Below are 25,177 nucleotides of genomic sequence, written 5' to 3'. Positions count from 1 at the left end.
ATCCCACGAACACGACACTTTACGGACTGATATTTTTGCTTAGTTTAACTTCAATAGTAACTGGACTGCACCTATCGGTATAGATTCACCATTTAGCGTCCACGTGTCCCCACTTCAACCCTTGATCTGGGGCCCAGGGGAAAATAAGCATTAATGACTTACCCTTTTCACATGTGCTTGGGGGTAGTAACCAACCTAGAAACATACCACTACTAATAGCTAGAACTACAAAATGGCTCTGACCACTATGGGACTTAATATCTGAGGTCATCAGTCCCCTAGACGTAGAACTACGTAAACCTAATTAACGTAAGGGCATCACACACATCGATGCCCGAGGCAAGATTCGAACCTGCGACCGTAGCAGCAGCATGGTCCCGGACTGAAGGGCCTAAAACCGCTCGGCCACAGCGGCCGGCTGCTAGACCTACACTGAAGCGCCAAAGAAACTGGTATAGGCATGCGTATTCAATTACACGGATATGTAACCAGGCAGAATACGGTGCTGCGATCGCCAACCCCTACATTAGACAATTGTCTGGCGCAGTTGTTAGATCGGTTACTGCTGCTACAATGGCAACTTATCAAGATTTAAGTGAGTTTGGAAGTAGTGCTATAGTCGGTGCACGAGCGATGGGACACATCATCTCCGAGGTAGCGATGAAGTGGCGATCTTCCCGTATGACCAGTGTACCGCCAATATTAGGAATCCGGTAAAACATCAAATCTCCGACACCGCTGCGGCCGGAAAAAGGTCCTGCAAGAACAGGACCAACGACGACTGAAGAGAATCGTCCAGCGTGACGGAAGTGAACACTTCCGCAAATTGTTGGATATTTCAGTGCTGGACCTTCAACAAGTGTCAGCGTGCCAACCATTCAACGGAATATCGTCGATATAGGCTTTCGGAGCTGAAGGTCCACTCGTGTACCCTTGATGACTGCATGACACAAAGCTTTACGCCTATCCTGGGCCCGTCAACACCTACATTGGACTGTTGATGGCTGGAAACATGCTGCCTGGTCGGACGAGTCTCCGGCCTCGGTGACCGAGCGGTTCTAGGCGCTACAGTCTGGAAGCGCGCGACCGCTACGGTCGCTGGTTTGAATCCTGCTTCGGGCATGGGTGTGTGTGCTGTCCTTGGTTAGTTAGGTTTAAGTAGTTCTAAGTTCTAGGGGACTGATGACCTCAGCAATTAAGTCCCATAGTGCTCAGAGTCAATTGAACCATTTTCGGACGAGTCCCGTTTCAAATTTTATCGAGCGGATGGACGCATACAGGTGTGGAGACAACCTCATGAATCCATGAACCCTGCATCTCACCAGGAGACTGTTCAAGCTGGTGGAGGCTCTGCAATGGTATGGGGCGTGTGTAGTTTGAATAATATGGGACCCCTGACAAGTCTAGATACGACTCTCACAGGTGACACGTACTTAAGCATCCTGTCTGAGTCCATTCATTCCGACGGGCAATTCCAGCAGAACAATGAGATACCCGACACTTCCAAAATTGCTACAGAGACAGGTTTCTGAGGTTAAACACTTCCGCTCTCCACCAAACTCCCCAGACATGAACGTTATTGAGCGTATCTGGGATGCCTTGCAACGCAACGTGCTGTTGAGAAGAGATCTCCCCCCCCCCCTCCCCGCCCCTGTACTCTTACAGATTTGTGGACAGACCTGCAGGATTCATGGTGTCAGTTCCCTGCAGCACTACTTCCGGCATTAGTCGAGTCCATGCCACGCCTTTCGGCGGCTCTTCTGGGTTCCCGCGGGGGCCCTACTCCATATTAGGCAGGTGTACCAGTTTCTTTGGATCTTCAGCTTATTAGTCTACAAATGAAGTAAATACTGTACACTGTCCGTAGTCACCACTTTGTGCACTTACACCCGTTGTACCCTGTATATATACAGGGTGGTAAGTAACAATCCGAAAACCTGAAAGGATTTTGCGAGATAGCTTGTCCTGAGAAGTAAAAGTTCAGGAAAACATTCAATACGTTGCGCCATTTCCGAATTTATTGGCTTTGAAGCTAGCCAATCAGGCCGTGCACGCATAAAGTCAAGCGACCGGCCAGAAACGGTGTCGCCAAACGTGTCCTTCGTTTAGTTTCCTAAAACCGAAATAATGAGCGATACAAAAATTGCACGTGGGGCGGTAGTAAGTATCATAGCCGAGCGAAATGCTGAGCAGTCCCGTGGTCTGTCATCTACGCTATGAGAGCAACTGACACTAATTGTAAATGGCGGGAGGCCTGATTGGCTAACTTCAAGGCTAATTAACTCGGAAACAGCGTAACGTATCGAATTTTTTTTCTTAACAGTTGTTCCTCAGCACAACGTACCCTTTCTTGCGACACACGAGTGATTCCTTTTGCTGATTCCTTCGATTTTTTACAACCACCCTCCGCAACGCTCGACTGTTCCTATTCGGATCCCCTTCTTGGTTTAGCTGCAGTTGTTTCTTCGCGTTTCCTCTTGACAATGACGTCACCAACAGCGGTTCTGGGCAGCTTTAGAAGGGTCGAACAATCTCTGGTGGGTTTGATACTCAGGTGACATCCAGTGAGCAGCGCACGTTTGAAGTCGCTGAGCTCTCCAAACCGACCTATTCTGTCATTACTGCTACTCTACTGACCGCACAATACCCACCGCCTTGTTTTGTAGTGGCAGAACAGCGTCTAGTGATATCTAGTGGTCACTTCCGCATTACATAGGAGTGTGTCGGTACTTCTGATCATGTTGTTGTTGTTGTTGTGGTCTTCAGTTCTGAGACTGGTTTGATGAAGCTCTCCATCCTACTCTATCCTGTGCAAGCTTCTTCATCCCTCAGTACCTACTGCAACCTACATCCTTCTGAATCTGCTTAGTGTATTCATCTCTTGGTCTCCCTCTACGATTTTTACCCTCCACGCTGCCCTCCAATACTAAATTGGTGATCCCTTGATGCCTCAGAACATGTCCTACCAACCGATCCCTTCTTCTAGTCAAGTTGTGCAACAAACTCCTCTTCTCCCCAATTCTATTCAATACCTCCTCATTAGTTATGTGATCTACCCATCTAATCTTCAGCATTCTTCTGTAGCACCACATTTCGAAAGCTTCAATTCTCTTCTTGTCCAAACTATTTATCGTCCATGTTTCACTTCCATACATGGCTACACTCCATACAAATACTTTCAGAAACGACTTCCTGACACTTAAATCTATACGCGATGTTAACAAAATTCTCTTCTTCAGAAACGCTTTCCTTGCCATTGCCAGTCTACATTTTATATCCTCTCTACTTCGACCATCATCCGTTATTTTGCTCCCCAAATAGCAAAACTCCTTTACTACTTTAAGTGTCTCATTTCCTAATCTAATTCCCTTAGCATCACCCGACTTAATTCGATTACATTCCATTATCCTTGTTTTGCTTTTGTTGATGTTCATCGTAAATCCTCCTTTCAAGACATTATCCATTCCGTTCAACTGCTCTTCCAAGTCCTTTGCTGTCTCTGACAGAATTACAATGTCATCGGCGAACCTCAACGTTTTTATTTCTTCTCCATGGATTTTAATTCCTACTCCGAACTTTTCTTTTGTTTCCTTCACTGCTTGCTCAATATACAGATTGAATAACATAGGGGAGAGGCTACAACCCTGTCTCACTCCCTTCCCAACCACTGCTTCCCTTTCATGTCCCTCGACTCTTATAACTGCCATCTGGTTTCTGTACAAATTGTAAATAGCCTTTCGCTCCCTGTATTTTACCCCTGCCACCTTCATAATTTGAAAGAGTATTCCAGTCAACATTATCAAAAGCTTTCTCTAAGTCTACAAATGCTAGAAACGTAGGTTTGCCTTTCCTTAACCTTTCTTCTAAGATAAGTCATTGGGATCAGTATTGTCTCACGTGTTCCAATATTTCTACGAAATCCAAACTGATCTTCCCTGAGGTCGGCTTCTACCAGTTCTTCCATTCGTCTGTAAAGTATTCGCGTTAGTATTTTGCAGCCGTGACTCATTAAACTGACAGTTCGGTAATTTTCACCTGCTTTCTTTGGGATTGAAATTATTATATTCTTCTTGAGGTCTGAGGGCATTTCGCCTGTCTCATACATCTTGCTCACCAGATGGTAGAGTTTTGTCAGGACTGCCCCCCCCCCCCCCCCCCAAGGCTATCAGTAGTTCTAATGGAATGTTGTCTACTCCCGGGGCCTTGTTTCGAGTTAGATCTTTAACTGCTCTATCAAACTCTTCACGCAGTATCATATCTCCCATCTTCTGATCATATAGTGTACAATTATTCTCAATGTTGTATTTCGCTCTGTACACTTTTTTGTTTCTAATTGAAACGGGTGCAGTTATCCTACCGCTTAGTAAGCTGTTGAGCAGTAGGACTAGGCCAATGCTAAGAAAGTAGCGTTCACAGTTGAAACCACGCATAAACTTATTTTATTAAAAATCTAAATCCTTGTGACGTTAGTAAAATAGCTTTTGAAAACTGTAAGGTGGCAACGGTGCTGCCCTTTACATGAGACCATTTAACGTGACTGTAATCACTTTGCGAGCACTTTAGGCCAATAAACGCGACTGACAGCGGCGCAATCGCTTTGTAGATACACTACTGGCCATTAAAATTGCTACAGCACGAAGACGACGTGCTACAGACGCGAAATTTAACCGACAGGAAGAAGATGCTGTGACATGCAAATAATTAGCTTTTCAGAGCTTTCACACAAGGGTCGCGCCGGTGGCGACACCTACAACGTACTGACATGAGGAAAGTTTCCAACCGATTTCTCATACACAAACAGCAGTTGACGGGCGTTGCCTGGTGAAACGTTGATGTGATGCCTCGTGTAAGGAGGGGAAATGCGTACCATCACGTTTCCGACTTTGATAAAGATCGGATTGTAGCCTATCGCGATTGCGGTTTATCGTATCGCGACATTGCTGCTCGCGTTGGTCGAGATCCAATGACTGTTAGCAGAATATTGAATCGGTGGCTTCAGGAGGGTAATACGGAACGCCGTGCTGGATCCCAACGGCCTCGTATAACTAGCAGTCGAGATGACAGGTATCTTATCCGCGTGGCTCTAACGGATCGTGCAGCCACGTCTCGATCCCTCAGTCAACAGATAGGGACGTTTGCAAGACAACAACCATCTGCACCAACAGTTCGACGACGTTTGCAGCAGCATGGACTATCAGCTCGGAGACCATGGCTGCAGTTACCCTTGACGCTGCATCACAGACAGGAGCGTCTGCGATGGTGTACTCAACGACGAACCTGGGTGCACGAATGGCAAAACGTCATTTTTTCAGATGAATCCAGGTTCTCTTTACAGCATCATGATGGGCGCATCCGTGTTTGGCGACATCGGGGTAAACGTACATTGGAAGCGTGTATTCGTCATCGCCATACTGGCGCATCAACCGGCGTGATGTTATGGGGTGGCATTGGTTACACGTCACAGTCACCTCTTGTTCGCACTGACGGCTCGTTGAACTGTGGACGCTACATTTCAGATGTGTTTCGAACCTGGCTCTACCCTGAATTCGATCCCTGCGGAACCCTACATTTCAGCAGGATAATGCACGACCGCATGTTGCAGGTCCTGTACCGGCCTTTCTGGATACAGAAAATGTTTGACTGCTGCCCTGGCCAGCAGATTCTCCAGATCTCTCACCAGTTGAAAACGTCTGGTCAATGGTGGCCGAGCAACTGGCTCGTCACAATCCGCCAGTCACTACTCTTGATGAACTGTGGTATCGTATTGAAGCTGCATGGGCAGCTGTACCTCTACACGCCATCCAAGCTCTGTTTGACTCAACGCCCAGGCGTATCAAGGCCGTTATTACGGCCATAGGTGGTTGTTCTGGGTACTGATTTCTGAGGATCTATGAACCCAAACTGCGTGAAAATGTAATCACGTGTCAGTTCTAGTATAATATATTTGTGCAATGAATACCCGTTTATCATCTGCATTTCTTCTTGGTGTAACAATTTTAATGGCCAGTACTGTAATTAGTTGTTATTTGTTGGAGTAACACTCTCGATTACGGTGTACGCATCGGCACGCTGGCTATGTAATGCAGGGAGAATTACGCGATTTTGTAACTATATGTATCTGCGTAAATGCACTCTATGCGAGGCACGGGGGACAGCGCTCGGCCAGCGGCTGGAGGCTGCAGCTCCGGAGGCTGCAGCTGGACGCTATGAAAGGAAGGCGCTGGGTAGCCCTGTAATCTGCTCAGCCACGTGTCAGCGGCGGCCACTACTAGCACGCGCGTCTCTAGGTGTGTAGCCTCAAGTGTTTACAAAAGCAGGAGTCTCTGTTCGCTCTGAAGGGAAATTTTGCCGTGAAATTTGAAGTGCTCCCTTAGGAAAAAAATTCCTGATATATGTTGTTGCTCGCAGCTGTGGATCTTCCCAAGTTCAAATGGTTCAAATGGCTCTGAGCACTATGGGACTCAACTGCTGTGGTTATCAGTCCCCTAGAACTTAGAACTACTTAAACCTAACTAACCTAAGGACATCACACACATCCATGCCCGAGGCAGGATTCGACCTGCGACCGTAGCAGTCGCACGGTTCCGGACTGCGCGCCTAGAACCGCGAGACCACCGCGGCCGGCTCTTCCCAAGTGGCTTGGGCGGAATTTACTCGTGAAATTTGGTGGAAAGGGAAGAATTGTGGAAAATAGTTCGATTCCCAGGCCGTACATTGGTCGGCACTGGGAAACTGGGTATTTTGAGCGTTTCTAGGGATGTTACTGGCTCGGTAAAGTTTTGGTGGGGAAAACAGATGCTAAGAGGGGTCTTGCTGGACACTCTGTAGTGGTCTTCCCTGTTGGGTTTTCGTTCTGAGAGGACGTTAGCCGTGTTAGCTCTTTGCTGATGGGCATATTGTCGCAATTTGAGAAGTTTACGAACAGCAGTCTGTTGTCCAAGTATTGTGGGAATGTAATTTCCGAGGCGCTTCACCCCGAGTCTACGGCCGCGCCGTTCGCCCGCCGGAGATCGCAGCCACAGCAGCAGTATTGCCGTGAGATCGCGCCCGCCTCGGCCTGCGTTAGGGGTGGCGTCGAATAGCTGGATCACGTGCAATTGCTGTTTCCACTGAGATTTCACGATAGTTTGGGGTGTAGTGGTTCTTCTTATTTTACGTTTAGTGTCGATGTCAGTCGATCGGCCAATTTATAAGAGATCGCATTTTGTACTGATTTTGACACGGTTCACTGCCAATCCCAGCTAGGAAGCTAATTTGTAAATGGTTCATTTTTTTTTTAATTCAGCATTGGTCTGAAGTTGATAATAAATTTATTCTCATTAAGTAGAGATTTTACTTTCAGTAATTTGATCCTGAATTCACCCTTTTGCTGTATTTTATTTCTGTGCAATTGTCTGATATCATTGAACTCCTTAGCTGTTCGTTATGGTCCATGTTTGGAATTAAAAACAGGTGTGACTTATCTTCAACACTACCACCGCAGATTAATTAGGGGTGAGACGGTGACATTTAAATCTAGCTTTATCCATTCTTGTGTACATTTCCACTTCCGATTTATCTGTAAGTTGTTTGCCAGGGGCAAACACACGCAAAATCCAGACATGCAACAGGTGGGGTGTTACAAAACAAGTAAGAAGTTAAACAACTTGCCGAATATTAACGAGGAAATAGGATTAGCAATAGACATCTGCAAAAGGGCTTTTAAACAATTAAGAAACTAAGTGATTTATCGAATATTAACAGACACCTAAAGTCAGCCAAGCTGCGTATTAATAGTCAAAACCCTAACGTTTACAAAAATTTTAAATTGGCTTTTAAATATAATATTTTAAATGATTGCAGCAACTTTAGTAACAACAGTAGCAACATAAGCAATGCGTCACGTTCGTTGGTGACATAAGTTCAGAATCAGGAGAGGTTCTACAGATACAGTTCAGCCCCACGGCTGCCGCGGTAACCCGACGGACAGGGTGGGCGGTGTGAACTCGCCACCCACGGGTGTGCTGGTGGATGGGGTAGGTCCCGTACTGCGTGAACTACAACAGACTAAGAGCTATCCTTAGAAAACCAGTAACTGTTCACTAATTTACAAAGGGTGACACATATTACCATGTAAGAGCCAAATACAAATAAGCAAACATCTACCCAGTCAGCGAATATGGTGATAAGAAATAAAGCACGTAACAGATGGATAGCACACCGATTACACGAATGAGAGAACCATGGAGGCTTACGTACCCCAAAATTAATTGTCAACCAGTTACTGGTACTAATTTTGCAGCTGGAACAGTCATTAAATACTATTTTTAAATGAAAGAAAAGTCAAACTCGCTGACTCCTAACTCGTTTTGCAGTAAAACGCTAACCATATGTAACGAATCGGGCAGTTCTAACTAACGTAAACTCCACTACCTCAAATACCTAAGTGACCTAATCTCAGGTGTCGCACTTTCTTTAAGAGGCTTTTAACAACTACTCGCCGACCGCTGTGGCCGACCGATTCTAGGCGCTTTAGTCGGGAACCGCGCTGCTGCTACGGTCGCAGGTTCGAATCCTGCCTCGGGCATGGATGTATGTGATGTCCTTAGGTTAGTTAGGTTTAAGTAGTTCTAAGTTCTAGGGGACTGATGACCTCAGATGTTAAGTCCCATAGTGCTCAGAGCCATTTGAACCATTTGAACAACTACAGTGGAAAAGTACATTCCTAGTTTAGCAGAATTCACCGCAGAGAATGACAGAGCGGGTCAACTAACTACCTCAGCAGAATGTTCTAGAAATATTTAACTAATATGATTGCATTGAAAGGCACTGTGATTAAATTAAACCAATTCCACTAAAATATTTTGCAAATGCTTAGCTAAAACGATTACAGAGAAAAGGCACTCTGATTACACTTCACTGTGTTTAAAAGAAATAACAACACAGTTCGGCCCTCAACATGGTCCACAGTAAGCCACTCCAAACATGACCAATTTAGACAGGCAGTTATGATTAACGTAACTCCACTAGTTCTGTAACACAGACCACGCAACTTTCACTCGTTTCAGAAACAGTTGCAAGTAACGCCTCTAATGAAAAAATTGCGTCCGTTAAGGTAAACTTCAGTTCTTACAGAGCGAACCCCCATAAAACAGCGAACACAGTAGACCTTCCAGGAAGGCGAAGGTAGTCACAGCACTACGGCTTTAAGACACAGAAGCTACAGAAAGAGTCTCACCGGAAATATTTGAGAATCGGTAGCGATGTGGCACCCAAAATCTCCACACACTCGGCACAGGAAATTTTCCAGTCCCATCGCCACTACACCGTGTTCACGGGGTTGGGGTATGTGCAAAAGTCGTTTGCTATTGGCTCCCGACAGTAAAGACAGCCTCGCGCCCCGTTGGTGCCCTTCAAAATCGTCCTGCCAATTCTGTCAACCTGCGTGCAGGTCAAAGCTCCTCCCGCGGAGAACCACCAAAGATCATGCCCCACTATCGCGATCTAGCGATCGATTGATCGATGCGATCTGGCGCGGTTCACGAATTATGCGAACATATTTGCTCACACGCACACATTATTTATTTTCATACATCGTCCGCTATGAACATCAGCTCTGATTCCTGTCAATCGAACTACTGCTAAACCCATTCATTCGCAGCACTGGTGTTCGGTGCTAGAAACATGAGATTAGCCGAAGCGATCAGTCTGACAGTAATTGGTCAAGAGGGAGTGATTTCCTGTCCGATTTACTGCCCGCAGTTCGCCTGTGCTGCTAGAATTGCGAAGCGAAATCGACCGGAAGTGTGGGTGTTGCTATTTCATCCTCATCGTAACGAGTTAACAGCGGGGCGTTGCGACGCACGTAAACATTACACGCTCTCGCGGCTGATATTGAGTTCGTCGAGTCGACCACTTTGACTGAATGCCGATATAAATCGCAACGTGACTATCGCAATTCAGTAGAGTCGTTCCACACGTCGCGATAATTTCATCAGATTAAACTGAGGCGTATATACCTGTCTCTTGCTCGCTCGGTTAGCCGTGCGGTCTAACGCACGGCTTTTCCGAGTGGGAAGGAGCGCCTGGTCCCCGGCACGAATCCGCCCGGCGAACTTGTGTCTAGTTCCGGTGAGCCGACCAGTCTGTGGATTGTTTTTAGGCGTTTCTCCATCTGCCTTGGCGAATGCGGGCTAGTTCCCCTTATTCCGCCTCAGCTACACTATGTCGGCGGTTGCTGCGCAAACAAGTTCTCCACGTACGCGTACACCACCATTACTCTACCACGCAAACATAGGGTTTACATTCGTCTGGTGTGAGACGTTCCCTGTGGGGATCCACCGGGGACCGAACCGCACAATAACCCTGAAAGAGTGGTTTGATGTGGGCCGACGGATGGGTGAAGTGGACTGCGGTAGTCGTCGTGGGGTTGTGGACCACTGCGGCTGCAGAGAGGACGGAGCCTCTCCGTCGTTTCTAGGCCCCCGGTTAACATCCAATACAATCCCTGTCTCTTAGGACGCCATTCTCACTGCATTTTCACAAGCGGAGTGTTGTTGACAAACGAATGTTAAACGATGGGCAGTCAAATCAAAATTCCCTATTCCTCGTTTTGAGATTCTTACGAACTAAGAAGTCTTCAGAAATACTTTGTAGCTGTAGCTGTGAAAATTATTTCAGTCAGTGCTCACGCAAATCGTTGCATGGCCATATGGCCTCATCCTCCGGCAGTTCCTCTTCTGATACCATCGACTGTACAATCGGCGTAGGGCGCCGAGCTTTCTGAATACGCCATTCTCTGCAACCGTTTTCCCGGAGCACCCTCATGGGATCTTGAGACCCTCTTTATCGGAGCAGACTCTCAGGAGGATGCGTAGTTGCATTTACTCCATTATGTCGTTTTGTCGCTCATTATCCGGGAATATTGGACGAATCCTTCGGTATCATTAAGCGGAAACTGTCTTCCATCCACCAGCTAAAACACACGCAATGCTTGGTAGTGTGAAGAGCGACTTCGCACTACGGTAATTCTGGGTCTGGCAGGTATCCCGGCAATGTGACACGATTTACGTAAATCAGACAGTGCTTACTGCCGGAGGGCAACGGCCTTGCCGCAGTGGATACACCGGTTCCCGGCGTGGGTGACCATCCTGGCCGACATGCGCAGTTGCTGTTTTACGGGGTGCACTGAGCCTCGTGATGCCAATTGAGGAGCTACTCGACCGAATGGTAGCGGTTCCGGTCAAAAAACAATCATCATAACGACCGGGAGAGCGGTGTGCAGACCACACGCCCCTCCTATCCACATCCTCAGCCGAGGGTGACACGGCGGTCAGATGGTCCCGATGGGCTCCTTGTGGCCTGAAAACGGAGCAGATCGTTTCCCTGAACACCACCGGTAAAGCAGATTGCAGCAGCCTAACAAGATGGGAGGAGCGAAACAGTGCGCATCAGAGTTACACGCAATGAGCTATGTCCATGCTAAGGTCATCACACACACGTCTATCTTCTGGGAGTACCGTGCGAGGTGGCACAGGCGTTAGCATTCGCATTCGGGACGATGACGGTTCAAACCCCGCGTCCGGTCTTCCTGGTTTACGTTTTCCCTGATTTCCCTAAAGAGCTTCAGAAAACGTCGGGATGGTTCCTTTAAAAGGGCACGGCCGACTTCCTTCCCTATCCTTTCCTCATCCGATAGAACCGAGGACCTCACTGTTTGACCCCTTCCAGCCAACCAATCAACTTTATGGGAATTTGTAATTAAAGAATCTATCGAGATTCGAGTGAGACAGTCAGCAAATCGATCGCGATAGTGGCTACATCCAAAGGAGACATCCACATGAGTGCTAAAAGGAACTAGTTAAACTTCAGTTACACGATAAATCAGTCTAATCTAAAAGCCGTATATTCATCTAAATACCTTAAATTGGAGGGAATACATAGAAAATGATGTGGGGAACGCTAACCAAAGACTGCGTTTTATTGGCAGGACACTTAGAAAATGTAACAGACCTACTAAGGAGACTGCCTACACTACGCTTTTCCGTCCTCCTTTAGAATACTGGTGCGCGGTGTGAGGTCCTTACCAGATAGGATTGACGGAGTACATCGAAAAAGTTGAAAGAAAGGCTGCACGTTTTGTATTATCGCGAAATATGGGAGAGAGTGTCACAGAAATGACACAAGATTCGGGGTGGACATCATCAAAAGAAATGCGTTTTTCGTTGAGACGGAATTTTCTCACGAAATTCCAATCACAAAATATTTTGTTGACACCGACCTACGTAGGGAGGAACGATCACCAAGATAAAATAAGGGAAATCAGAGCTCGTACGGAAAGATATAGGTGTTCATTCTTTCCACGCGCTATACGAGATTGGAATAATAGAGAATTGTGAAGGTGGTTCGATGAACCCTCTGCCAGGCACTTAAATGTGATTTGCACAGTATCAATGTAGATGTAGCTGACTATGGGGGCAGGCACAGCCGCAGCACAGCCGCCGGCAGCACATTCATTAGAGGAGTAGTAATAACTGGAATAAGTTTCGCGCTGTAATTCAAGCTTCAGACGGGAAACATGCAAATTTCGTCCAAAGCAAACAAAATGTTTGAATTTTTGTTTATTCCATCTCCACCACGAGAAAACGTATGTGCTGCGTCAAACGAAAACTGGACCAGTGCAACGTCACTGTTACGTCTCTGCAACAAAACATCGCGCTGTTTCTCTATTCATTTGGTGATGATAACCTGCATTTATGGCCTAACAGCGAGTTGTGTAGCTTGTTACTCAGTTATGTAATTTATTTTAATAACTAATCACCATTTAGCGCTTGCACCTTATGTCATATTTTCTGGTAGTGTTAACGTTATGGTTAGACATTCTCTCAATAGATATTAAATATAAAGCCAGATTTACAGTGTCTTCGAAAAGTTTTTGTCTATAAGTGTATACCTCGATAAGTCAAAACATTATGACCACTGCCCTCCGCGAACTTGGACACCGCCTCGTGTCGCTGCGGGCACGTGACGCGGTATCAAAAGTACGTGAACGGAGCGGACACAGACGGGGGATCACCCTAGAAAGATATGGGCTGCTAATGAGGAAATCCATTGAGATAAGCGACTTTGAAAAAGGGCAGATTATTATTACGCAAAACTCGTGGACAAGAATCACGAAAACGTGGAAGCTGGGCGACTGTTCAGGTGTTAGTGTGGTGAGTATCTACGGAAAGAGGTAGAAGGACGGTGAAACTACACTAGGAGCTAAATGGTTCGATGTCCACGGCTCTTCACAGAACGTGGGGTTCGGAGGCTTCTCTGCTATGTAAAGTAGTGCAGATGGTGATCTGTGCCTTCTCTGCCTAGTGAGCACAATGCCAGTGCACTTACAAGTATTTCGGAGCACACTCGTTCGTTATCGAACATGGAGCTCAACAGCAGTGAACCCCTAGGTACTCGTGGCCGAGCGGTTCTAGGCGCTTCAGTCCGGAACCGCGCTGCTGCTACGGTCGCAGGTTCGAATCCTGCCTCGGGCATGGTTGTGTGTGATGTACTTAGGTTAGTTAGGTTTAATTAGTTCTAAGTATAGAAGACTGATGACCTCAGATGTTAAGTCCCATAGTTCTTAGAGCCATTTGAAACCTACCTATTTACATATTGATTCAACGACGTCGTGAGTCACGATTGAATTGGGCTCGGGACCATCGGGATTCGATCGTCGGTCAATTGAAACGTGTCGGCTCTTCGGGTGAATCAGATTTTTCCTACATTAGGTCGATGGTCGTCTCCCCAAACACTGTCATCCAGTTGAAGGGCGGCTCGAAACGTGCTGCGCGTCACGGATGCAGGCTGGTGGGAGCAGTATTATGCTATGGGAGACATTCTCCTACTCTTGCATGGGATCTGTGGCACTAATCGAAACACGCTGACATCTACCAACTGCCTGCATCCCTTCATGCTTGAAGTCTTCGCCGACTGCGATGTCATCTTTCAGCAGTATAACTGTCCGTGTCTCGGAGTCACATCCGTGCTACAGTGGTATGAGGAGCATTATAATGAACTCACGTTGGTGCCTGAGCTACCAAATTCGCCTGATGTAAATCCTATGGAACCCACCTGGGTCGCTATCGGGCACCATCACCGCGTACGCAAATCAGCGGCCCGTTATTTAAGCGAATTACGTGACCTGCGCGTAGACATATAATGCCACATACCTCCACAAACCAGCTAACACACTGTCGGATCCCTGAATCAGTGATTTACTTCGTTCAAAAGACAGACAGACAAGCTGTTAAGTAGGTGGTCATAATGTTTCGGCTCATCAGTGCAAATGCACGTATAAGGAGAACGATATTTAGTACTGCTAATCAATCAGTCATTATCTTGGTATATAACTCGCTTCTGTCATTTAGGCAAGTCGGACATTTGTGACATTTCATCTTTCGTCTGAGAATGGGTACAAAGCCGAAATCATATTTGCGTGAAATAAATGAATAGTAATTTACAGTTTAATTTCGGCAATTTCTGCCAAAATGGCTGCATATGGAAAGTCCACTGGACCTGACGGGATACCAATTCGATTCTACAGAGAGTACGCGAAAGAACTTGCTCCCCTTCTAACAGCCGTGTACCGCAAGTCTCTAGAGGAACGGAAGGTACCAAATGATTGGAAAAGAGCACAGGTAGTTCCAGTTTTCAAGAAGGGTAGTCGAGCAGATGCGCAAAACTATAGGCCTATATCTCTGACATCGATCTGTTGTAGAATTTAGAATATTTTTGCTCGCGTATCATGTCATTTCTGGAAACCCAGAATCTACTCTGTAGGAATAAACATGGATTCCGGAAACAGCGATCGGTGCGACCCAACTCGTTTTATTTGTTCACGAGACCCAGAAAATATTAGATACAGGCTCCCAGGTAGATGCCATTTTCCTTGCTTCCGGAAGGCGTTCGATACAGTTCCGCACTGTAACCTGATAAACATAGTAAGAGCCCACGGAATATCAGACCAGCTGTGTGGCTGGATTGAAGAGTTCTTAAAAACAGAACACAGCATGTTGTTCTCAATGGAGAGACGTCTACAGACGTTAAAGTAACCTCTGGCGTGCCACAAGGGAGTGTTATGGGACCATTGCTTTTCACAATATATATAAATGACCTACTAGATAGTGTCGGAAGTTCCATGCGGCTTTTCGCGGATGATGCTGTAGTATACAGAGAAGTTGAAGCAATAGAAAATTGCAGCGAAATGCAGGAAGATCTGCAGCGGATAGGCACTTGGTGCAAGGAGTGGCAGCTGACCCTTAACATAGACAAATGTAATGTATTGCGAATACATAGAAAGAAGGATCCTTTATTGTATGATTATATGATAGCGGAACAAACACTGCTAGCAGTTACTTCTGCAAAATATCTGGGAGTATGAATACGGAACGATTTGAAGTGGAATGATCATATAAAATTAATTGTAGGTAAGGCGGGTGACAGGTTGAGATTCATTGGGAGAGTCCTTAGAAAAAGTAGTCAATCAACAAAGGAGGTGGCTTACAAAACACTCGTTCGACCTATACTTGAGTGTTGCTCATCAGTGTAGGATCCGTACCAGCTCGGGTTGACAGAGGAGATAGAGAAGATCCAAAGAAGAGCGGCGCGTTTCGTCACAGTGTTATTTGGTAAGCGTGATAGCGTTGCGGAGATGTTTAGCAAACTCAAGTGGCAGACTCTGCAAGAGATGCGCTCTGCATCGCGGTGTAGCTTGCCGTCCAGGTTTCGAGAGGGTGCGTTTCTGGATGAGGTATCGAATATATTGCTTACCCCTACTTATACCTCCCGAGGAGATCACGAATGTAAAATTAGAGAGATTCGAGCGCGCACGGAGGCTATCTTGCAGTCGTTCTTCCCGCGAACCATACGCGACTGGAACAGAAAAGGGAGGTAATGACAATGGCACGTAAAGTGCCCTCCGCCACACACCGTTGAGTGGCTTGCGGAGTATAAATGTAGATGTAGATGTAGAGCCCGCGGTTATACTTGCCAACTCGTATACTCGCTCTCCTTTTTGAGTGAGTTCGAGTCCACTTGTTCCCCTCAACAGACTCAGATGACGAGTGGGATGCGTTGGATGCTGACGAGTCAAATCTACGTGCACCCGGAGACGGCGAATTAGGAGATGACGTCACAGGACTCGTTGGAAGGAAGTGGCGCAGGAAGAGGGGGGGAGGGGGGAGATGATGCTGGAAACACGCCCGCGCCTGAGTGTGCTTCGTTTGTTGAATGCTGCTAGACGGAGGAGGGTGGGGGAGAATGGGATATAATCCCCGCGTCAGGTCCTACACATTCACTTCGTCAGCGCATCAGATGATGACAATGGGGTCGTTTGCCGAAATATGTGCCCGCTGGACAGTGTTATCCTGCCCTTCACCCGTAAACTATTTCGTCATGAATGACGCTGGGACAAGCTGACGTGTCACAGTATTTTACCTGTTCCTGCAAGTAAAGCATAGTTAAGTGGGTCTAAGGGTTCCATTCACTCCCTTGTGGACCAGTCTGATGTGGCAGTTGAAGACAGCAAACCGAAAGCCGAAGTTTTTAATTTCACGTTCAAGAAAATCTTTCGCACACGAGAATAGTATAAACATACCGTCATTTGATCATAGGACAAACTCCCATATGGACAACATAGTAATAAGCAACCCTGGCAAGATTTGAAAGTACATAAATCACCAGGTCCGGATGGAATCCCAATTTTATTTGACAAAGACTACTCTACAGCATTGGCCCCTTACATAGCTTGCATTTATCGTGTATCTCTCACCCAGCACAAAGTCCCAAGCGAGTGGAAATATGCGCAGGTGACTCCAATATATAACAAGGGTAAAAGAACGAACAGGCAAAATTAAAGACCAATGTCCTTAACGTCTTGAGACTGTGAAGCTTATATCCACGAAGCAGCAGGGTTTTAGAAAGGATAGCTTATGCGAAATTCAGCTTGCCCTTTTTTCACTCGATATTCTGTGAACTATGGTTGAAGGGCAACAGGCAGATTCCATATTTCTAGATTTCCAAAAAGCGTTTGAGACCGTGCCCCACTGCAGGCTGTTAACGAAAGTACGAGCATATGAAGTTCGCAGGTATATGAATGGCTCGAGGCCTTCTTAAATAATAGAACCTAGTATATTGTCCTCGATGGTGAGTGTTCATCAGAGAGAAGGGTATCGTCAGGAGTGCTCCAGGGAAGTGTAATAGGATTGTTGTTGTTCTCTATATACGTAAATTGTTCGGCGGACGGAGTAGGCAGCAACATTCGGTTGTTTGCTAATCACGCCGAGGTGTAGAGTAACGGATCGAAGTTGAGTGCAGCAAGATACAAGATGATTTAGACAAAATTTCCAGTTGGTGTGATCCATGGCCGCTATAGTTGACTTCTTTTATCTTGGCGGCTCGCGCACGCCCGCCCAGACGCGGGAGATTGCTGCGTTGCCAGTTGCACACGACGCACGCGCCAAGAGAAGCAGCGCCATAGTATAGCATAGTTCGCAAACTTACGTTTAGGGGGGAGCGCGCAGTACATGAAGTAAAACCACCACGGCCGCATTAACCCTTTTGCTGCTACAAAGACGTGCTCCCTGCATTCCGCGCTGTGCGCGATTTTGTCACTGCACTGCTCGCCTGTGCAGACACATGGTGTTCCGACTGCTTTGACACCCTTATCATTCGATTCCAGAAAAACTATTTGGCCCAAAAATTTGATTTTTACACATCTTCTTGACTGATACCTTCCCCCCATAAATGACTTAATTTTGTTTCGATGTTCAACGCAGTTATTATGCAGCATTAAATACAGTTAACCACTGCACGAAATTTTGAAGAGTTTGCAGAGGTAAAAGTTCATAGAGTATACTTTCCGTATGGTCGATTTTAGTTGCCACAATGTTGAGAATGAAATGTGGACAAGATACCTAAATTTCATATAAAATTTACTGTATAACAATATCTCATTTAATTTAAGTACCACATAGGTGTCGTATGTAATATTGAGAAATATTCCATCTTTCGCGACTGTAACAAAAGTTTTATTTCCACCAGGCACGTTTGGCTTTATTTTAAAGCACTTCAATCAATCAAAAGGCAGTACACAAAATACATTAAACAAAACTGTAGACTTAAAAAAACATTAGGACTTGAATATACCGTCTATCAGTGAAGTCCCCCTGAGCTATGTCAAATATAATTTTTGTGTGTGGCACACACAAACAACATTTATTTGCTAAAACGCTGATCAGCCAACACTAACGTTGAATATTGTGTTACCGCAGCGCAAAACTACGAAAGGTGACTTGGCAATGGAGGAGACAAAATACTGTCCACTGCAGATGCTTCAAAAGAGAGATACGCATCTGGTCTAAATAAGACGCTTATTTCATTTGCAGAAGAGGAATATATTTCAATACCATTGGTAAAACTGCGACTGTGGAACAAAAACAAGAAAGAGAACATGAGTACCATTGTGTATGTGCCATACCTTTCATTGATTGAAGTGCTTTAAAATAAAGACAAACGCGACCGGTGTAAATAAAACTTTTATTACAGTCGCGAAAGATGGAATATTTCTCAATATTACATACGACACCTATGTGGTACTTAAATTAAATGAGATATTGTTATACAGTAAATTTTATATGAAATTTAGGTATCTTGTCCACATTTCTTTCTCAACACTGTGGCAACTAAAATCGACCATACGGAAAGTATACGCTATGGACTTTTACCTCTGCAAACTCTTCAAAATTTCGTGCAATGGTTTACTACATTTAATGCTGCATAATAACTGCGTTGTACATCGAAACAAAATTAAGTCATTTATGGGGAAAAGGTATCAGTCAAGAAGACGTGTAAAAATCAAATTTTTGGGCCAAATAGTTTTTGTGAAATCGAATGATAAGTGTGTCAAAGCAGTCGGAACACCATGTGTCTGCACAGGCGAGCAGTGCAGTGATGACAAAATCGCGCACAGCGCAGAATACGGGGAGCACGTGTGTGCAGCAGCGAAAGGGTTAATGAAGAGACAAAGCACTAGAAATTTCGAAAAATTGCATTCAAACGAATAAAGTTCATTAAGTATGGCACTTCAATATTGTTTTTAAATAAAGAAAATATTACGCACCTCACAAGGATTGAACTCCTAACCTTTCACGGAGAAGCCAAACACCTTCACCGTTACGCTAACACTTACTACTTGAGAAGTATAACACGTGACGCAAAAATACTGACAAACACCGTTGGTATGACTATGAATATTCACGCTTCGTCGAAGTACAATAGGAAATAAACAATTACCGCTGTTCTTTATTGCGAAAAAGCGGTTCGTGAGATTGATACAAACACCTTTCCTTGCTATCGCCTGAATTAGGAGTCTTATTGCTTGTTTTGTTTAATTAATTAATAGAATATGAAGCAAATGGTATAAAGAATGCTTTTTCCAAACTTTCTATAAAAGAAAGTCTGCTATCAAGACATTGCTTTTGTTCTATTACTTTATTTATGACTGAACGTTTCTAAAACTGAAGACACTCGTCCATGCTCTGCACTGCAGTCGAGATCTGGCAACGTCGTTCTCTGTTCATTGGCTGACTGTGTTTTGTGACGTCAGATGCGCAGAACGAACCTAAACTCGGCCGCCAACATAAATGACGCGCACTTTAGCTCTAAATGTGGAAAAATGTAAGTTGATGCGGGTGAGTAAGAATATTAAACGTGTAATGTTCGGATACACTATTACTAATGTCCTGCTTGACACTCTCAGGTGGTTTAAATATCTGAGCCTAACGTTGCAAGCGATGTGAAACGAAACGAGCATGTGAGAACTGTGGTAGGAAATGTAAATGGTCGACTTCAGTTTATTAGAGGAGCTTTAGGAAAGTGTGGTTCACGTGCAACCTATCCTTGAGTACTGCTCAACCGTTTGGGATCTGTACCAGGTCGGATTGAAGAAAGACATCGAAGCTGCTAGATTTCTTATCAGTAGGTTCAAACAACATGTAAGTGTTACGGAGATGCTTCGGGAACTCGAAAGGGAAACCCTGGAGGGAAGGCGACGATGAGAAACACTACTGAGAAAATTTAGAGAACCGACATCTGAAGGTGACTGCCGAACAATTGTACTGCCACCAATATACGTTGCCAAGGACTACGAAGGCGAGATACGAGAAATTTGGGTCCACACGGAAGATATAGACGGTCGTTTTTGCTCGCTCTATTTGTAAGTGGAACAGGAAAGGAAATGACTGGTAGTGGTAAGTGTAAGCTCTGCAACGCACCGTACGGTGGCTTGCGGAGTATCTATGTAGATGTAGATATAATAAAAGCATCTTTTCCTCAGTGTCATGTTGTCGTTCAGGAGCACTCACAGATTTCTCAGTCAGTTGGGCCCGCAGCTCATGGTCTAGTGGCTAGCTTTGCTGCCTCTGGATAACGGGGTCCCAGGTTCGATTCCCAGCCGGGTTGGAGATCTTCTGTGCCCGGGGACTGGGTGTTTGTGTTGTCCTCATCATTTCATCTTCATCATCAGCATTCGTGACAGTGGCTCGATTGGAGTAAAAAATTTGGACTCTGTACGGGCGCTGATGACCGCGCAGTTGTGCGCCCCACGAAGCAAACTTCATCATCATCAGTCCGTTGGTGTGACAGAGACTCATCTACTGTGCTTCAGTTCTGCAATATTTAGAGTAGGGACATCAGAATAAGATACATGTGACTGAGAGCTTACAGAGCTATACAATGTGTCTCTCCTATGAGTCGTCAGGTGCATTTTCTCTGGAGTTTTAGCAGACATTTGTAATGCCTTTTTTGAATTGTGGCTACATTCATTCCGAACAAAGAATGCTCACCAAGTCTTTCATGAGACGCCCAGATCGACGGGAAGTGTCAGTTTATTTCCCACCACTAAGAAAGAGGTAATTAAAGCGGACTTTTACGTGCCCATTCGACAGAGCGGTCCACGATTACTCTAGTGCCATATTCGTTTTATAGATGTGTATTAAGAGGGACAGCAAAAGTCTGAGAGTAACTAGTACTCCAGCTGAGACCACACGGGCCTGGCCCACACTGACTGCTACCGCCAGGCATACAGCGGATTACGGAAGGATGGGGAAGGAAAATGCCGGTGCCATTTCGAAGGAAGCATCCCGGCGATTTAGGGAAATCACGGAAACCTAAATCAGAATGGGCAGACGCGGGTCTGAACCGTCGTCCTCCCGAATGCTAACCACTCGCTCAGCCTAACAATAGGTCGATACTCAATTGGTGTTTATTGTGTATGTTTTCCTGTTGATATATGCCAATGAAACGAATATCTGACTAGAGACTAATTTCGGAGTGCTGCGTCTAAGTTTAAAAATAATTTTATTTGTAACTGGAAATAAACGAAGTTTTCATCTGAGACTGGAACTCCGTCTTCAGGCCACAAGTGGCCCATAGGGACCATCCGACCGCCGTGTCATCCTCAGCTGAGGATGCGAATAGGAGGAGGGGCGTGTGGTTAGCACCCCGCACTCCCGGTCGTTATGATGGTTTTCTGTGATCGGAGCCGCAACTATTCGGTCGAGTAGCTCCTCAATTGGCATCACGAGGCTAAGTGCACCCCGAAAAATGGCAACAGCACATGGCGGCCAGGATGGTCACCCGTCCAAGTGCCGGCCACGCCCAACAGCGCTTAAATTCGGTGATCTGACGGGAACCGGGTTATCCACTGCGGCCTCTCTGACACTGGGCGTCGCATGAAAGACGTGACGAGCAGAAATTGTCTCGTGTCACTCCAGCAACTAAATTGCAAATATCTGCCGGAATACTAGAGGAAATGCGTCTGAAGACTCTTATGAGGGACATCCGGTGCAGACAGTTGTTATTCCCTCGCTCCGTACTCGAACGGAATGCAAAGGAATATCACTCATATTGGTAGGAACTACCATCCGTCACGTACTACGCAGTGGCTTGCGGAGCGCGCAGGATGTGCCCGAGCAGCGCCGACAAAAAACTTCGAATGTTTTTCAGCGACGCTTTATGAGCATTTTGTTACAAGAAACTCGTGGGTTCCAGAGGCTCGCGTCAAAGTGATAGCGTAATTATGATTTATTCTGTTTGTTATCCCAGTTACCTTTGTATCTGTGAAAATACCTGTAATATGCAACCATCGTAACGTTAAACACAAAGTAATACAACAATCCTAACACGCAAAACTACTGTGGTACGATTGCCGTCGCTGTGGGAATAGCTCAGCGTAGCGTCGTTTCAACACTCCTCCGTTGCAGTGAGCGAAACCAAACACGAGTTTCATATCTACTATGTCTTCTTCAATTAGTAAATCTACCCATGCTGCTGTGTATCGCTGTAAACGTACAACTGAAACTCACGAAAAACCAGATCCGAGACAGAACCAAGCGGCACTGAATGCGAGATTGAGGGCAAACAGTAAAACGGGCATTACTGTTGTCAACAGTAAGAACCGTAAGTAAGCGGAACAAGTCTGTCTCTAAAGAAGACAGATAGCGCGTACCATCGACATTTGCAATGTAGTGCAGATATTGTCCGTCAGAAAGAAAAGTGTCATTAAGAAATAACTAATTCTATCTCTAAGCAGCCACCGATCACAGGTGCCTTATGCCAAAACACCGTAATATCACGTAAATATCAAAGCGTGAACTTGTGCAAAAAACCGCTGAGATCGTTAATTTCCAAAGAGGAATGCGCGCGATTTCTAAAATTGCTGTCCATCGTCCGTCTCTCTCTCTCTTTTCCTTATTTTTTCTTTTTTTGCGGCTGTAGCGAAGATCATCAAAGAAATAGGCCACCATTATTGAAGGGTCCGCCCCCGGTAGCTGAGTTGTCAGCCTGATGGAATGTCAATCCCAAGGGCTCGGGTTCGATTCCCGGCTGGGTCGGAGATTTTCTCCACTCGGGGACTGGGTGTTGTGTCGTCCTAATCATCATCATGTCATCCCCATCGACGCGCAGGTCGCCGAAGTGGCGTCAACTCGAAAGACCTGCACCAGGCGAACGGTCTACCTGACGGGAGGCCCTAGCCACATTACATTATTATTATTATTATTATTGAAGTTCGTCTCTCTCTTGCTCTTGTCACCGTCAGCAGTTTAAAATAAAATATACAATAAATTGCTCTTTTTCGGATTTCGTTTAAATATTGCATGTTCTTTAAACCATATATTTGAGAAATTAATTTCTGGAAACAAAGGCTTAAAAGCAGGTATTAGAGGCAGTGTTGAATCGAGTAGTAAATCTGAAGCCAAATATAAACGGCCTCAAGAAGATTATTTATTGAATTAAGACACAAGAAAATGTGGTGGCGATGCACCTACCACGTGTTTATAATTAAACTTAGGGCATTCTGTGCGCTTCATTGCGGGCTGTGTGCATTGCAGGAGGCTGAAACATTGCAGGTATGTTCATTAACCGGGTCACTCGAAGAGTATGCTGAAAAAATATTAGTTCCCCTTTCTCTCAGCAGCTGCAAGTATAATTCTGTAACCGGTCTCTACGACGGGAAAGATTTGTCTGATGTGATAGATGAAGCCAGAAGAGTCGATTTAGAAGAGATAGGGGATCCAGTATTAGAATCAGAATTTTAAAGAGCTTTGGAGGACTTAAGTTCAAATAAGACAGAAGGGATAGATGACATTCCATTAGAATTTCTAAAATCATTGGAGGAAGTGGCAATAAAACGACTATTCACTATCGTGTGTAAAATGTATGAGTCTGGCGACATACCATCTGACTTTCGGAAAAATATTATCCACACAATTCCGAAAACTGCGAGAGTTGACAAATGCGAGAATTATCGCAGTCAGCTTAACAGTTCATGCATCCAAGTTGCTGACAAGAATAATATAGAGAAGAAAGGAAAAGGAAATTGAGGATGTGCTAGATGGCGGACAGTTTGGCTTTAGGAATGGTGAAGGCACAGGAGAGGCAATTCTCACGCTGATAATGGAAGCAACACTAAAGAAAAATCAAAACACGTTCTTAGGGTTTGTCGACCTCCAAAAACCGTCGTTCGACAAAGTAAAATGGTGCAAGATGTTCGAAATTCTGAGAAAAATAGGGGTAAGCTGTTGGGAGAGAAGGGTAGTATAAAAAATGTACAAGATCTGGAGGGAATAATAAGAGTGGACGACCAAGAACGAAGTGCTCGGATTAGAAATGATGTAAGACACGGATGTAGCCTTTCGCCCCTACTGTTCAATCTATACATCGAAGAAGCAATGATGGACATAAAAAGAAAGGTTTAGGAGTGGAACTGAAATTCAAGGTGAAAGAATATCAATGATACGATTCGCTGATGACATTGCTATCCTGAATGAAAGTGAAGAAGAATTACATTATCTGCTGAATGGAATGAACAATGTAATGAGTACAGAATATGGATTGAGAGTAAATCGAAGAAAGACGAAAGTGATGACCAGTAGCAGAAATGAGATGAGCGAGAAACTTAACGTTGAAGGTCACGAGGTAGCTGAAGTTAAGCAATTCTGCTACCTAGACAGTAAAATAACCAATGACGGACGGAGTAAGGAGGACATCAAAATGGCTGGTTCAAATGGCTCTGAGCACTATGCGACTTAACTTCTGAGGTCATCAGTCGCCTATAACTTAGAGATAATAAAACCTAACCAACCTAAGGACATCACACACATCCATGCCCGAGGCAGGATTCGAACCTGCGACCGTAGCGGTCGCTCGGTTCCAGACTGTAGCGCCTAGAACCGCACGGCCACTCCGGCTGGCAGGACATCAAAAGCAGACTAGCAATGACAAAAATGGTATTCCAGGCCAAGAGAAGTCTACTAGTATTAAGCATTGGCCTTAATTTGAGGAAGAAATTTCTGAGTATGTACGTCTGGAGTACAGCAATGTATGGTAGTGAAACGTGGACTGTGGGAAAACCGGAACAGAAGAGAATCGAACCATTTGAGATGTGGTGCTACAGAGGAATGTTGAGAATTAGGTGGACTGATAAGGAATGAGGAGGTTCTGCGCAGAATCGGAGAGGAAAGGAATATGTGGAAAATACTGATAAGGAGAAGGGACAGGGTGATAGGACATCTCTTAGGACCTGAGGGAATGACTTCCATGGTACTAGCGGAAGATGTAGAAGGCAAAAACTGTAGAGAAAGACAGAAGTGGAATA

Source organism: Schistocerca nitens, chromosome 4 (genome assembly GCF_023898315.1).
Source record: "Schistocerca nitens isolate TAMUIC-IGC-003100 chromosome 4, iqSchNite1.1, whole genome shotgun sequence".
Classification (NCBI taxonomy): Eukaryota; Metazoa; Arthropoda; class Insecta; order Orthoptera; family Acrididae; genus Schistocerca; species Schistocerca nitens.
The sequence above is the reverse complement of the archived record's forward strand: the minus strand, read 5'-3'. Positions refer to the sequence as shown.